General features: G+C 29.3%; 1 long non-coding RNA gene across 2 annotated transcripts in view; it reads right to left on the bottom strand.

The window, feature by feature from the left end:
- Positions 1-12320, bottom strand: part of LOC129960630 (uncharacterized) — a 66529-nt gene that overhangs the window by 16899 nt on the left and 37310 nt on the right. Inside the window, exons 3-4 of one of the 2 annotated variants that reach the window (XR_008783641.1) lie at positions 6900-7455; positions 2008-2288 (exon numbers count right to left, since the gene is read on the bottom strand). This is a non-coding gene — a long non-coding RNA (uncharacterized LOC129960630). Of the gene's footprint in view, positions 1-2007; positions 2289-6899; positions 7456-12320 lie in introns of those variants that run through there. The other variant, XR_008783642.1, reaches the window with a different exon arrangement.

The raw sequence follows: 12320 nt of genomic DNA, 5'->3' as shown, positions 1-12320 counted from the left end.
TTTCGTTACAAAAATTACATATATTCCATCAACACTTAAAATATTCGACAGATTCTTATTTAATTCAGTAGGATAGAGCATTTCCCAAAGTGAATGTTATCTAAGTTGATAATTGATAAAACAAAAAGTTAGAGATTAAACTTGTATTTGCATCATTTAATCGAATAATTTAGTGCACAGAATGGCAACGACTTTTCAATGACGAATACCTTCGCATCGAATTCCAAATCATAAACAGGGTCATTTGGACTACTGGAATTTAATTTATCTTAATTATTTCGTCTAATTTAGGGGAGAGAAATGGCGTTCTTTAATGTTTAAACCGATGTGAGAAATTAGGAAATTAAATGTGATTGTCGTTGCTCTTGCTTTTCTCTTGAGGGTTGACTAATTTAGAAGAGTTCTCAAATGCAGCAGCAAAACTTAGAAGTGTAGAACTTAGAAACAGAAACTTATACAGAGAGAGAACTTTTGTGATTTCACAAAGTAAAATTAAAAATTATAGTAATCATCATGCATTCAAAATTATATGGATTTCATAATACATGTAGTAACTTATTTTGATTCATTTGAGAACTTTTTATCCTTGCATTTTATTAAACAATCAAGACATTTTGCATTATTTAAAATTAATAATTGTGACTAAATAGTAAAAAAGATATTGGATATGAATATACAGGGTGTTCATTGATTATTGTCGGGGTTTCCGTACCTCATAACTTTCGAATAAAAAATATTACGCAAAAACCGATTACGTATTCGTAAATTACAACTCAAAGAATTTTATTAATGATATTAAAGTGTAAAGCTTTCACAATTTGCACTTTGTAAGTATTCAGCTGAAGGCGATTCTTTGAGTTGTACTTTACGAATACATAATTCTTTGAGTAGTAATTTACGTATTCATAATTCTTTGAGTAGTAATTTACGAATACATAATCGCCTCAACTGAATGCCTACAAAGTGCAAATTGTGCAAGCTTTACACTTTAATATCATTAATAAAATTCTTTGAGTTGTAATTTACGAATACGTAATCGGTTTTTGCGTAATATTTTTTATTCGAAAGTTATGAGGTACGGAAACACCGACAATAATTAATGGACACCCTGTATAATACATATGCATTAAAGAATGCATAACATAACATTGAAATATTATCATTTCAATACCTTATTTTGCCAAACGACTTAGAATAAATTTAGAAAATAAAATAAAGCGAGTATAAATCATACAAATAGCAGTTTTAGAATCGATTTCTCTCTTGTTTTAACTCTTTGAGATAGAAAAAGGAAACTTACCCATAATGCCATAAATATTTTACTTTTAGATTACTGGAGGATTATCGAACAAATTAAAAGTAACGAAGAATAATGTAAATGTAGAAAGGCATTAAAAATAGAAAAAGAAATATTTAAAAAGATGGAAGATGAAAGAGAAAATTATTAAGCTTTTTATTTTATTTTCTGTGTGAAACAAAGAAAGAAATCCCCTTTTATCTAAAATTGCGTAATTTACTAATAAGCATTTCAGACAATGTAGGATCAGAAATAAGTTTTTAACTTTTCTCAGTATTAGTATAAGTTAAAAAGCTTTTAAAGAATAATGTAATTCTTGTATTAATTATTTAATAATCACGTTCGTGCTAAATAAGGGCATCGAATTATCGTTTTATAAACTCATAATCTGGTATTAAATCATTCTAAGGCATTATAATTCAGTACAAAAAGTGCAGATAATCTTCAAAGGCTATAAATATTCTATGGAGTCTATTGAATCAGTAAAACAGCATATTTCTGAAATAGAAGATGCTATCTAATTAGATAATATAAAAGCGAAACAGTTAGGGAGTTAATTTTCATATTTGTGATGCTCCTGGCCTCGCAAAGGTATACATGAATTTCTGTAAGAAAACTTGAAATATTTTTGAAATAAACAACAGAGAATTATTAACGAAACGGAATATTTTTTATTTCCAAATTATATTAAATTAAAACATTACATTAGTTGAAAAAGTACTTGTTTACTATAAAGTTTAAAATACAATTGAAACATTAAGACGATGAACTATTTTGGGGAATCCAGGAGTTGGAACTAACCAAGAGGGAAATATTTGGAACTATCCAGGAGTTTTATCAGGCAGAATTTTTTGGAAGTACACACGAGTTGTTGATTCTGATTTATTGTTTGAAGATAAACTTGCAAACTGTAACCATGCACAACAATGGTTTAGAAAGCAATTAATAACAAAGAAAAATCATAACAGAACGTACAAAACATTATTTGTACCTGAAAAAAAGAAAAAAACATTTCATTTCAAAAATCTATCAATAATATCGATTCAATCACTTTTCACATTAAATAGAAATAAAATAGTAATATGATAGTTTTTATTGAATTAGTGAGAAGAAAAATAGCTGAAATTTAAATCTAGACTTTTTTTTTCCTTTCTGAATTGGTTTGACAAATGCTGTTCTAAACATGTTAGCGTAATAACATATATCTTTTCATTCGTTCTAAGTATGTTTTAGGTTTGAATAAACATGAAAAAAAATACCTCTACAAGCTTAAAACCTGATTGTCTCGAATTAATAATTTTGAACTAGTACCATTCCTCTTCTCACTGAATCAATTATACAAATCAAAACAATGCAATTAATATATCCCTGCAAATCATGATATACTTCCTCTATCCTGTAGTGATAAGTTGCTGATGAATTTTATTTGTGCTATAGTTATAATAGCAAAAGAAAATAAATGCACAATGCAACATTTTCAAACTAGATTTAATTAAATAATAAATTAAGAAATATTTTTTAATTTTTATTTTGAATATTCAGATAGTTTCTGGATTTTTCAATAATTCCGTTACTGTATTTTAAATTTGTAGATACGTTACTTTGACATAGAAGCTTTGTATTCTGATTCTTTTCTATAAGAAATGGATTTGATAATACTTGAAAAATGTTTTACGTATTTTCCTATTTCCTTAAAATTTGGAATAACGTAGATTTGAAAACTTCAACGGCGTGAGCTGCTGATCTTATGGAGCCTCTTTTGCTAAAAGAGATATGTATAAGTGTTTCATGTTTTGTCCATTATTTTTCTTCATATGTTCACAGTTTTGTTTTTCAAACAATCAACATTAGTATAAGATGCACAATCACTATTTTCGGAAATACGTTTCCAAATTATTGATTTTTGTTGTACTGAAATTGTTTTGCTGCGAATATAATTATACCTTTCTGCAACTTTTCGTTTTTCTTTCGACAAATCAAACATCTGGACAATCGCAACTCTTTTCTCCTTTTAATTTTATAATTAATGCTGTTGTTGTCGTGTGACAAGTGCAATAAAAAATAAGGAGGAAAGGGAGAGAGGGGGACAATTAGATTGGGCCGAAAGCATGCAGAACAATCCTTGTCACATCTTCAGCTTTATCGGAATAAAGAATATCCCTGGTGCAGTCAATGTCTATTTTGAAGAGGGCTGAAATAATAGAACGGCAGCTAAAAATATACTCCGAATCCATCTGCACGTCTGGACAGTGTCTGCATTCTTCATAGAGTCTGAAGCCATCGGGCATGATCCTCATGCCCCTCAGGTATCCTATTCCGAGTCTTGCAATTATGGTTGTGATGTCTCTTTTATAATTTAGATTTGTCAGGGAGAATTTCTTGCGATTGGTACAGAGCCTCTGTCTTGCCACGGCAATAGCATCCACTCTTGCCAAGAAGGCCAGAGCAATAGATCCCACCCCTGTATCTACTACTGCTATGGCCTTCTTGGCAAGAGTGTCGGCCTGCTCGTTTCCTTCAATGCCCACGTGTGCAGGAATCCATTGAGAGGTGCATGTTTTCTTCATTGTCACGATAGAGAACATAAGAGCATTAATATTCTGGGAAAGCCCTTTCTTTCCACCCATAGTCTCTAAAGCGGATTTTCAATCTGGTAACACGATCCCATCTGATGGAATCTGCGTTATCTGCGCAAGGTACATGGTCAAAGCTTCTTTGATAGCGATGGTTTCACTTGTGAAGTTAGAGGCATTCTTGCTCGCTGGGACTTTACGTTTGGAAGTTGTTTTGTCTGGAAAAATAAAAACGATTCCCGATCCTCCTCTGTCACATGCTGTGTCAGAAAAGCCGTCTTTTATAATTAATGGATTGATATTATATTGAAATAAAACAATTCGATCAGAGGTAGAACTTGGAAAAAATTCTTAATAAGTAGGTTAACCTAAAAATTGTAAGATGTATCGAAATAATTGATAGATGCCATGGGACGCTGATTTTGATTAAAGCTTCTCAGTTTTATGCTTCTATATAATTTTTAGTTGAATTCGTTAATTCTTTTTAAAAATATTCTATTGCTGTTATTATGGAATAGAAGGAAAACATTATTTATGACAAGTGTTAAATTAAATTAAAAGATAAAATGAAGACACTTGTCATTATTTATGCCAGTGTTAAAATAAATTAAATTCTAACGGGACAAATAAATTTGCCTGAAAGACGACTCACAAATGCTTGGAATAATAAAAATTTTTGATGGACAAAAAATGTATTGAAATTCAAAGTGAACCTCTGAATTTTCTTTCTTTGACAATACATGCCAGGAAGTAGTCTTAAGTTTTTATATATAAATAAGTTTTACTCATATATATATAACTAAGAGATTTGAATTGTTTTGTATGAGAGCAGTTTAAACTACCAAAAAAGCACACGTGATAAATTTTAGAAAAATACACAAATATAATAAATAAAAAAAATAAGTAAATAAAGTTCAAATGAATCAAGCAAGAAGTATAAATATTATTCATATTAAGTATAAATATTATTCAAATATAAAATCATATTTGCTTTTAAAAAATATCAAAAGGTCAGTTCATGTTCCATGACAAACAATAAATGCGTTGCATTAATTTAATATTGGATTTACCAACAAGATGGAGAAAAACATTTCCCAACGTTTTCAGTTTTTAAATGCTAGATAACACAAATAGGTAGGCACATTTGTTTTTGGACTATGAGGTCACAATGAATTGATTTTTCTAAAACTCTGAGTTGACTATAAAATATCTCTGAAAATCAATCAAATTCTCTAATAATCAGTATTCTTAGGAATAAAATTGCCTTTGACATAATGCGAAAATTTATTCGTATATGAAATAAGAATAAAATATCTGCATCAATTTACATAAAATTATTAAAGGTAATTGAGAAATGAACAAAAAATTAAAAAAAAGAATGAGTAATAAAAAATAAAAGAAACTTCTTTTTTAGAAATTATTAATCATTTAGATATTAAAAATCATATTTCGTGTTAACAAATACACATTTATCTTTTATTCAGTTGTTTTCCGAAAAATTGATGTCTTGAGTACGCATTTTAATAAATAAACCCTCAAAATTGACCATTACGGCTTCATTATTCCATTCTTTCTGATTCTTTAACAGAAAAATAAATTTGTTTCGAATAATACTAAATAATGAATAGAAATTAAAAGAAGTCTAAAAAAAAACTATCAGAATACAATAAATAAATCATAATAATATCAAATAATTAACAAAATACTTTTATCGATGAAGTGGAGTAGTAAATCAAAAGAAGCACTTGATTTAATATGATTGATATTTATTAATGACGTAATACTTTTATGAAATATTTAACTTGACAATGAGTCGTAAAATAAACTCTAAAAAGACCAAGGTTATATAAGTATGCTTTATAATTTCTTAAATATAATTCTGAATACTTCGAATGAATTAGTATGTTTTATTTGAAAAAAAACACACACACACAAAATTGTGATGATTAAAACAAATAATAAACTCAGAACCGAGAAAGAATTATTCACTAAATTTACTGATATGAATAATAAATTTGTGGATATGAATGAATAATAAATGTGGATATGAATAATAATATGATATGAATGAATAATTAATTCGTGGATATGTATAATATGATATGAATGAATAATTAATTCGTGGATATGTATAATATGATATGAATGAATAATTAATTCGTGGATATGTATAATATGATATGAATGAATAATTAATTCGTGGATATGTATAATATGATATGAATAAATAATTAATTCGTGGATATGTATAATATGATATGAATAAATAATTCGTGGATATGAATAATATGATATGAATGAATAATTAATTCGTGGATATGTATAATATGATATGAATGAATAACAAATATTATATGAATAATAAATTTGTGGATATGAATGATATGATATGAATAATAAATTTTTAACAACACAAATTATTAAGCGTATGAATTTATCAATGAAATATAAATGTAGCAGATGTCATTAAAAAATTACAATAAGTGAAATATAAAGCTGGAAAGATAAAACTGTATTGAATTTTAAAATGTACGAAGAAAATGAATTTCTGAAATATTAATAACAGGATGAAAAAAATAATGCGCCATATATGAAGTATAAATATAAAAAAAATATTTCTTTGTATATGAACTGCGGAAACTAAAAAAAGAACCTTATGCTATTTGTGAAGTGTAAAAATAAAAATAATGCGTTATAAATGGACTATGCTAATATAAATGTTATTATTTAAATATTAAGTACAAAAATTCAAAGAATAGCAATGCTTGATATATGAAACAGTAAAAAAGAGAAAAGAAACTCTGATCTATGAATTACTAAATTAATATTTTCAAAACACAAAAAATATAAAACTCTAAAATATCAGTAGTTTTGTGCTGTTTTTGAAGTACGACGTTAAAATAAATAGCAAAAACACATGGAAGAAATGAAAATTATAAATTTCTCATAAGAATGAGTCTAATATTTAAAAGAAATTCACTGTTGCATTACATATTTGAAAATGACATTTTGTATTTATAAATACTCACGCTTATTGATGAGTCCATTTAACGCTGTACATGGCAGAGGCGAACCATGATGGAGACTGTAAGGACAACTTCTTGGTTAAGAAAAGTTCCGAAATCGAATAAAGGAGCACTCGTTTTAACTATTTCCAGTACCTCTTCTCCAGGATTTATACTGTTTTTCTGAAAAACTGTTGGAGGATAAATAGGAGTGCCATTGGTATCTGTGATTGACATCCAAAGCAGTGTCCTGAATAACGGGGCATTGATGGTATCACATCTCTTTAAGTAAAACGAAAAGGTGATACTACCGTCCAATGCCATTTCATGCAAACGCATCTCATACTTCCAAGCAGTCGGTAATGTTTGGCAACTGGTGCAGTAATTCTTTTCAAAAGGCCACACTCGTAAAGAAGCAAGATTACTCAAAATCATCTTATAATGGACATTATGACCATCAGAGAGTATCTCCTCTTTGACTCTAACTACTCGATTTGAACCCAAAGCCATATTGGAAAACTTTAATTTCTAGTGATTACAGAGAAAGCGGAAGGGACTGAAAAGGTGTTCCACTTTGTTTCTGAAAGAAAAGAAGATGAAACTATAAACGCCACGCTAAATGCCCCCTTGAAATACCTCAGATGAGGAAGTGACCCAGTTATGGCTCAAGTGAAATTACCGGTTTTTAAGACACTTCGATACTACTCTCGAAGCTGCCTTTAAGTATCGACGAAGTAATTAAAGGGTTTTATACCAATTATATTTCCTTGATTTTGTTGTATTTGCTTAAGCGATATCACTTAGTATATGAAAAACAGATAAGCGGTAGATTCCAGTCTGTAGTTATCACTTTCGAATCGTGAGATAAACTAAATTAGACAAGTGAAAATGAAAGACTAATAGTGGTCAAATAAATCGAATTTTTTCCCTTGACCCCGTCATGGTGTGAAAGAACAGATATTTCAGATTATCTGCCCCTTTCTCTCTCTTTTTTTTTAATAGCGTATTTTGGCTTAGTTTTATTAAACTAATTTGTTCCTAGTATAGAGAAAAGAATTCACCCTCAGCTTAGTGTACATTGTTTAATTTAATTCTCTTTTGTTAATGGATTAGATTTTGAGGTAAAAATCAAACCAGTTTTATGAAACTGTTTATTTCAAATGGAAGAATTTGAGAATAATGAAAAAAACTTCAATTCTTAATGCGTGCTTACATTTCAAATTTTAAGATATCCTTTCACGACGATTAGTTTTTCCGAGGAAAAGCAAAGTCGTGCATATGTTACTAATTATAAACTCGTAAATAATTAGATTTCCAAATTTTGTTGATTTTTTTTTATTTGGCATGATTTTTTTCTTTAGTTTATTTATCTTAATTTCAATGAATGCTGCTGACAGATCTAATTTAGCTAAGCTTCGATTATACCAGTTAGAAAATAAAACGATCAAATATTCTACAAAAAAATTTAATCAAGAATTCTTTACTATCAAGAGTAAGCTGCCTCGCATATATTTTATGCGAATAATTTTACCTAAACCTTATTAATAATTATTTATTTTAATTTATATTTTATAATTATCTGCGAAATAATTAAAAAATTTTAAATTAATGTTCAGAAAATTTACTGATTATTGATAGGGTGAAGTTTTCAAAAATACATGGCTATGTGATATGAAACTAACTTCTTTTACTTGCGAAAGAAAATTTTCATCCAAAGGATGAAAGCTGAGCAAACATGTTGACACGAATATGATTGAATATATTCAAGATGTAAAACTTTTTTTTTCAATAACATATCTTTAGCTTTAAATAATTTTTAGTTTTTAATCAGTGAATAAAAAAAATGACTTAACTTACAAATAAAGTTATTGTTTATTGTTTTAATTAAGTTTTCGCATGTTTTCAAATTTGACCAACAATTATTTTTAGAAGACACGAATCAATTCGCAAATTTCAGGAATCTAAATTGAAAAGAATTTGATCTTCAAATCGAAGTGATTTGAAGGCTAAATTTACCTCGATCTTCTCCAGTTGCATATGAGCAGATAATTACGAAATTATGAAACTTGGGTAAGACCCCGAATATCTTTTGTGACATTGGCGAAATCTTGGTCTTTATCGTGAATCTAGCATTTTTATTAAATCTGGCAGTTTTCTTGTTGATTAATCCCTGGCATGCGGTTAAGACTCAAGTACCCGAAAATCGAATATGTATTTTGGACATCTTTTTTCCTCCGACTGAAACCAAAATGTGCTATAGAGCTGCGACTGTAATCACAAGATCACATACCAAATTTCATTTATTTAAGTCAATGTGTTTGTTCAAAATTTGACAAAATTCTACATTTTAGGTATTAAACATGTATAGAAAATTTAATCTGTTGAGCGTTTAAAGTTTTGTATTTATAGAGTTCACTTGTACTAGTATAACCGAAAAAACCGACTTTCTCTGTTGTTCAAAATTTAGTGGAAATCCAGAAATTTGGTGTAAAATCCATATACCAAATTTCATTCATCAATCTCAAAACGTTTTTTTAGTTATCTTGTTCACAGACAAGCATATACAATTCCAAAAATCTATTTTTTGAACTCGGAAAAAATTGTTTAAAATGTGTAAATTTTTCAAAATCTGGGTCCAATTTTTTTTTTTTTTTTTTTTTTTTTTTTTGACGATTGCAATGTTTTCTCTGTACATCATATACGAGAAAATAAATAGCTGATTTGACTGATTATCATTAATGTTTACTTCTACAGTTGGGTAAATAACAATGTGAATAAATGGTGCTGATTCCTCAGTTTTACAGCATTTTTATTAGCAATAAATCAAACAAAGGATCTGATAATCTTCCTATTGATAAACTTGCTTGAGGATAGGGCACCAAATTCACTTTTTTTTTGTGTCGTCATTTTATTCAAATGTTGAACGTATACGTATCATTGAATCATACGTATACGTCAACATATACGTATGATGTCATACGTATATGTATGTGAACGTCATACGTATGCGATATAAACAAGCTTATAATTAGTTTTCATCATTGATTTCAGCAAATAATGTTGAAATGTCTAAAACATTGATTATGGAAATAAATTATAACAGCAACACACTTATGTATGTTCTTAAAATTGCTAGGCAATTCATTTAAATGAAAAAAAAACCTAAAAAACTTGCTCCATAAAAATAAATGGTTTCGAAATCGAGTGCTTAGATATCTCCAATTGTTTTGTAAAGCAAAGATTTTACATTCGTGCCAATAAATTGATGAATATTAAGATTTTATATATAAAAAAATACACGAGCTCTCACAATTTTATGTATTTCGGTTATAAATACAAATAAAGTTAATGAAAGAAATCAACGCAAGAAATAATAAATTTTTAAAAACCTCTAGAAAATACAGATACAAGAAAAGAGTACATACCAATCTATGTTTTTTGGGGAGATAAACAAAGTGATAATAATTTAATTACTGATTATTTTATGAAATCTTAATAAGGGAGGGATCTTCCGGTCATTCGAATGTAGGATATGCTGTGCATATTCATTGCCAGATTTTCCCGCAGAATTCAAGACAAACTGCTACTCGTGTTTAAGTATCCCTCAAAGATCTTTTTTCCAAGAGGTAGATAGCGCTTTATAAAGTGCATACCATATTTGTTTAGTGGGATTAAGGTCAAATGTGTATACAAGTCAATTTGTTGTATTCCTTTTAAAGTCAAACTTACGCCAAATTGTGATATCGAACATTATCATCCATAGAGTTGGAAAGATTTCCAACAGCACCACCCATTCCTTTCGATGACTGTTTAAAAAGGATATAATTTTACCTATTGTTTGGCGCAGCATGGTCAACATCATGGCCCTTGCGCCCAAAAAAACCTAAACAAACAGCATCACCGAAATTGCTTATATCACACAATCTACTCTCCTAGTCACAATTATGGGCAATTTGTAATTAAAATTGCTTACGTCCGTTCAATATGTGTCCGTTCAAATCATACGTTCCCTCCCCCCTCCTTAATGTTGTTGATAAAAGAATAGTCAGGTCAGGATTTTTATCAATTGTAGCGACTCCTTGAGTCGAATGATAATCATATCTGCTTTCAATTGTAAATATTACATATTTTCACAATTGATAACTCCAGATGACAAAGAATCTCTCCTTTTACTTTCTTATATACTTAGTACAGAGAAAGTATTGTAGTCATCCAAAAAAACTTGAACTCGAAATTTTGATGAATCTTCTCCGAGTTCGAAAAATGCATTTTTTGAAAATGTCCGTCTGTGACAGAGTTAACTCGAAAACGCTTTGAGCTAGACGGTTGAAATTTGATACAAGATCTTTACACCAAATATGCATCTTTATCAAATTTTGAGTAAAATCTGTTCCGAAAAAGTCCAGCTGTCCGAATATAAGTTAACAAGAAACAAAGAGAGCTAGATAAATAAAATTCAACACACAGACTTACCATTTAGAGTGTAGACATCTATAAAATGTTGAGCCAAATCCAACTGCAGATTGGCCATCTGTCGGTCTGTATTTTCAGAAAAATGTAAGCGCAATGATTCAAAAACGCATTGACTTAAAAGTATGAAATTTGATGTATGATTTTGTGACTTATAAGTGCCGTTTTGTGTCAAATGTTTTGTTTCAATCTATCAAGAAAAACACGTCTAAAAACAAATTCTATTTTTGGATTCTATTAACTTGTGCCAGTAATTAATCGCTACATAACTCACCTAGGATGACATGATAGATTCGGTAAAAGTCATAAATTCAGGCCAAAAGTTAATATTTCGCAACTATTGTTCGCCACTGCCATGTAAGGCCTTCTCTGGCATGGCAAGTTTGTTAGAGAGATGCGAGAAAGTTTCGGGGAGACTACTACAACTGGTTTCGTAGAAAATACTCAAAGGAACACATCTAACAGATGCACGGGCAAACAAACTAACATGGTTTAATCGCCTGGTCACTGCCTGGCTTGATACCGTCCGTTTCCCCTTGAAGCAATTCGTCAGCAGTTATCAGAATGGATATTTTGGCTGTAATTTGTATATGATCTGCGCTCCTGGCTATTTCACTAGAACTATAATATCTGGTTACAGATTACAAAATACCATCAGAGTAGTAAGAAGTCGTTGATAAATTTATCGTAAATAATCAACTTATGCAAATATTCTTTTACTTCTCTAAGCAATAAAATAAGGCTTTGTATTCGGTAAATTATCATGCATCTAATTACTTTTCCTAATACAAAGGTCTAAAAATTCAAAAGTAAGAACCATGCCAATATATTTAATACTAAACCAGAATATTTTAAGATCAACCACTAAAGTAAAAACTGACCACAATGCATTTTTGAGGTAATATATGCGACTTCTTTTTCAAAGGGCACTTTCCAACGCCATTATAATTTATTATTTTTTCCCTCTTTCCGAAA

The sequence above is a fragment of the Argiope bruennichi genome, chromosome X2, assembly GCF_947563725.1.
Source record: "Argiope bruennichi chromosome X2, qqArgBrue1.1, whole genome shotgun sequence".
Taxonomy (NCBI): Eukaryota; Metazoa; Arthropoda; class Arachnida; order Araneae; family Araneidae; genus Argiope; species Argiope bruennichi.
Note: the sequence above shows the minus strand (reverse complement) of the source record. Positions and strands in the feature narration are given on the sequence as shown.